At 38.7% G+C, this 5,118-nt stretch overlaps 1 long non-coding RNA gene across 1 annotated transcript; it reads left to right on the top strand.

Annotated features, from left to right (window-relative positions):
• Positions 1-210: 210 nt before the first annotated feature.
• LOC110290615 lies at positions 211-4,403 on the top strand. Its single transcript, XR_002377472.1, has 3 exons — positions 211-277; positions 1,958-2,174; positions 4,308-4,403. It is a non-coding gene; the product is annotated as an uncharacterized LOC110290615 (long non-coding RNA).
• The last annotated feature ends 715 nt before the right edge of the window (positions 4,404-5,118 follow it).

The following is a 5,118-nucleotide window of genomic DNA, read 5'->3' as shown; positions in this document are numbered from 1 at the left end:
ATTAATACAGTTATCTGAGCTTGCTGTCTTTAGATGTCTGGGAACTCGGGTACAGAAATATTCACTAAGACATGACTATTATGACAGCATAATTAGACTGTATGAGTGGGGTATTTATGCTGAAGGACCTCTCTGTCCAAGTAAGCACCTAGAATTTAGATGGGTATGAACACCTTTGGAATCAACCTTCAGTGTGAAGACCTTCAACCTAGGTCGCAAACAACCTTGCCTGGTCATATTGATTGTGCCTGTGTGGATTCGTGTTTACTACCTCAGAGTGAGTGTGCTAGCTGAGAACCCCCCCTTGGAAGAAGAGGAGAAAATGGGTCACTCTACATTTGAATTTCTCCAGAGTTTACCATAGAAACATTTTGGGTTTTTTTGTTTCTCTTCTAGCTGTGTACTTACAGTGCTGCTATAATACATCATGATTGTGTGTGAGACTGAAATCTGTGGCTTTGATGGAATCACAAATGCACAGGAAGGATGCACTGGAAGATCTTGAAATAAAAGGCAGTAGTAGACACCTTGTCTGAGGAGATAGATTCAGCACTAAGTGAGGACTCCTCTCTACACATCTGGGAACCAAGTGGTTCAGCTGGGCTGCATTCAGTCACATAGTTCATACTCAACGTAGGAAGCCAGCATCCCTAATATGGAATTCACTGATGCAAATAGTAGGGCTGTTCTTCTGACAAGGAACTGTTAGCATTTATCAGGCAAAAGGGGGAGGGAGGCTACCTGAGGGATTGAAGTCTAAACCCCAACATTTTCCAAGAGAGTTAAAATTATAGGAGAGAATTTGGCTTTTCTTGGATGCAATTCTGCATACTGATTAGCCTCCTAAAGAGGCAAATTTATTCAAATCTACCTCCCTAAAACAAATGTCATCTCCCCGGGGGAGTAAAATGGTGTGGAACTATAAACAGAGCTCACCATTTCAAAATCCTTTTTCAGGAAAATTCTTCTCTCTGCTCTCCAGCATTAGAATATTTGTAACCTGGAAGCAGCAGAAACCCATTTAAAAAGCGCTGGCAGTCCAATCTACACATACACTGTGCAATCTATAGATACACTGTATGATTGGTGCTGGGTGATGTCCCAAGAAGTCTACTTCATGGCAAATTAGCATTTTAAGCATCAAGGCCACTTCTCATCTAAAAGCGGGTTTGTGTTCTTTTTTTGTCTCAATATATTTTTCCAGGCAAGCCTCAAACTTGAAATTCTCCTGCCTCAGCCTCTCAAGTATCTTAGACTATACGTGTATGGGTGTATATCAGTTTCCTTTTAACATTTGCCTTATACCAAGTTTTAAAAAGGAAGCTGACCTCCCCATAAGAGCTCTGACACCTCTCTCTGTCTCTCTCTCTCACTCTCTCTCTCTCTCTCTGTGTGTGTGTGTGTGTGTGTGTGTGTGTGTGTGTGTGTATGTCTGTCTGCCTCTCTGTCTTTCTCTGTCTCTCTGCCTCTCTGTCTCTGTCTGTGTGTGTGTGTGTATCTGTTTGTCTCTCTGTGTCTTTCTCTTTTTGTCTCTCTGTCTGTCTCTGTCTCTGTCTCTGTCTCTCTCTCTCTCTCTCTCNCACACACACACACACACACACACATACACACACACAATTGTTATTTGGGGAGATTTGGAAATCACAAGGAACTTAAATAGAGCTGACATGGCCCTTTCCAAGCAGCTAAGGGAGCAAATTACAGTTAGAATGTTGACTTTTGTAACGTGGAAGACCCAGTAGCCCAATGTTCCCATCATTATTTATAAGACAGAGTTAATGCCAGCAGGGAAAATACCCTTCCCTCCTGTTAAAGTAGACTGGCTTTTCTTGAAAAACCAAAGAGATTGAAACAAAAGCATATTGCCTTCTTACATACTTGGGCAGAAAAGTGACTGCCATCAAAGATCATACCATTCTTCCTGACAATAGGTTTGAAGCCTAAAATCTGTATTCAGTTTGCTTTTGCAGGCGTCAAATCCTGATTGTAGCAGGAGTATTAAGAGTCTATATTTGAAGTCTCCAGAAATATTTAGAAAGACAGAAGCTTCTTCAGCAGGAAGTGGATCTTCCTGGGATATTCAAGTGTACCTGACTCGGATCCCTGGAGAAAAGAGCAGCTGAGGAGAAGTGGAAGGCACTGCAGAGGATATCACCTACGCACAGCCCTGAGAGGTCAGTGAGATGCCTCTGCCAAGACACAAGTTTCCAGAAGCCAAAAAGCACATTTCTTCTCTACTATGTCAGCATAGGTTCTCGACAATTTATTTCTAAATGAAGAAAAGGAAAGGTTTTTTTAAATCTAAAACACTTCCATATCTACCTCTATTTTTTGCTAAAAACCTATATATTTTACAAACCCTCAGCAAAGTATTGCCTGAATCTCCTGTCAGCCTATAACATCTTCTCTTGGGATAGTCACAGTACACTGCTGTCTTGGCCATAATTATTTGTACATGGGTAAAATAGAGTTATCTGTTTGTTTTATTCCTATTATTTTCCCATCCCTGATCCCATGTACTTGAAGATCTTTGAAGATTGTGCATCTCTTTCAATTCCCTGGCTTTTCTATTATGCTATAAGGCAGACAGTCATACACAGAGGGAGTTCAAATTGTTTTCCTCTGAATTAATGCTTGCGAATTTTAAAAGCGTACACCTTATCTTCTCCTGTTTCTAGTTTTCATATAACAAGTCGATCTTTAATCCCTTATTCTTCCCCCACTATATTGCATAAGACAAACAATTACCTATATGTTTATGACATCTATCCATTTATTAAATAGTGATACTTTACCCTTGCACAGAGTTCTTCTCTTCTTTGCCATTAATCATGAAAATCTCTTCACTTGTGGGCAATTTTTACAGTTTTTGAAAAGACCTATTTCTTCTCGAACTGAATGGCTATGGCTTTTTATCTGCTCAGCTGGTGTTGCTCATCAGGTTGAACTGGATATACCCAGTGGGAAACAAGGATAAAGGTTGGCTCACTAGATGACTTGTTAATCCACATGGGCCAAAACACTTCCGACTTCTCATTTGTAAAATGAGATTTTAAAACCGTCATCATTATGTACTAAGCATTCAATTTACCCTGGGAACTTAATAAAACAGACTGCATTCAAAGAGCTTCAAACTGAAGCCTCCACTTGCACTAAGGGGGCAGAGTGGGAAGGCTCACTGAGGGTCACGCCATTTCAGGTGCTTTACATATTAAAAACACATCAGTCTCATAAGGGCTCAGATGCACAAATGACTCCTCCGAGGGAGGTTTTACCCTGATGGCAGAGAAGTGGGATTAGAGACCCCTCAGCTGGAGCTGTCTAATAAGAGATGGAGGAGGAAGACAATATCAGCTGTTACTTCAGCACATTAGAAGTCTTATAGGGAGAAGCAGGTGCTTCTCTTTTACAGACTGTAAGTTGTGCACATCAAGACAGTCTAGGTCCATCCTGTATTCTCTGTAAGGGGAATTTGTTTCCTTTACCACCACACCAAGTGCAGTAACAACCTCCACCCAAGACAAATCCTGTCAAGACTCTTAAACAAGCATTTAAAAAATACTGATTCTTTATTTCTTATTACAGAAAATGAAGATCTGTTCTACTCTTAGTGACCCCGGTTCCAATACAATCAAAGAATAGTGCTTTTATGCACAAAATTAACTTATCAAAATATCTCTTAAAGTAGAGAAGCGATTTCTGAGCTTGGCCCTTTAATCTTTGTTTCTTTCTATTCTGAATGGAGAAATGTTATTGTCCTTAGCATTAGAATTAGTTAATTAACCCTAAAGTAATCACTCCCATATGACCAACACTAGAAAAAACAAACATTAAACAATTCTAATGGGCAAATATGGTAAAGAAAAAAATTTATGTTTTAAAATTTGCAGTCCTCTATTTTACTTTCCAACCTACTTAAAGAAGTATCACTTTTTATTTCATAGGACATATTGCATAGTCATTGAACCTTGAGTTCAAGGGAAACCTGGCAATCATATTGCCTAACACATTCATTTTACAAGCGGGGGGTGGGGTGGGGGGGATTAATAGCATTGCAAGGTCGTGCCAGGTCTTGTGATCCCAAACCTGGTGTATTTACTCTGTTATTGCATCTCTTCCCTGCTTTGAAATGCTCTAAAGCAGGAAGTCCTGTACTTCATTCTCGACAAGGGTACAGAATGCAATTGCCAGTGACTACTATGATTAGATGCTTCCATATGGAAAGCTAGGGACAGGCTGCTGGGGCTTTACCTTGAAGGTTTCCCTCTGTACTCAAAGCATTGCAGCCAATTGTTAATATTCCTTAGGATGCAGCAGCCTCCAGTGAGAAATCAGCTGATTCCGATGATCAAAACCAAACTCTTGAGAAGATACTTGAAGTCACTATCAGCAAAGAAACTTCACCTGGGTAAATGGTGGCTTGTTAGTTATCTCTTAAATACATTTGTGTGTTTATGGAAAAACATTTAAATTAAAAATTAAAATTCTAAGAGAGTATTGCTGCTTACAAAACATAGCTTTAGAATGTTTTCTCTATTTTGTGAAATATAATATGCAGCTGTGTGTAAACAAAGTTTCCAATTGCCAGTCTACATTTTTCATTTCCTTAAATAAAACACATAGTCCATGATGAAAACCATTAAAAGGAGCTATGTTTAAAAGATGCAATTTTCTATTCTGTGCTTATAATATTTTTTCTCAAAATGAAACATCTTGTGTCAAACTTAAGAATTAGCACTAATTTTTTAAAAAGCATTTTTGGCTGCTCAGTGGTGAGATAATTCTTGGGTAAGAAAGAAAATTATCAGAAAGTATAACAAAAGTAAATTAGAGTTTGTATTAAAATCTAGAGAGGAGGTAATACATAATGCAAATGAGTTTCAGTCCTGCTTCTGTGTCTTGCTTTTGCTTTACAGTCAATGAGAAAATAGTTCCAGTATTGAATATCATGTAACAGCTACATTTTTTTATGAAAATGGTGTTCCAAATGAAAATTGACTACCTTTGTGGTTATACATTATTGACATGCATTAAATATAGACTCAGAAATTCATATAGGGACTAGTGGAAGAAAGCTTTTGCCCAATAAGCCTGATGGCCTGAGTTCAAAACTTAAAG

The sequence above is a fragment of the Mus caroli genome, chromosome 3 (assembly GCF_900094665.2).
Source record: "Mus caroli chromosome 3, CAROLI_EIJ_v1.1, whole genome shotgun sequence".
In the NCBI taxonomy this organism is placed as follows: domain Eukaryota; kingdom Metazoa; phylum Chordata; class Mammalia; order Rodentia; family Muridae; genus Mus; species Mus caroli.
Note: the sequence above shows the minus strand (reverse complement) of the source record. Positions and strands in the feature narration are given on the sequence as shown.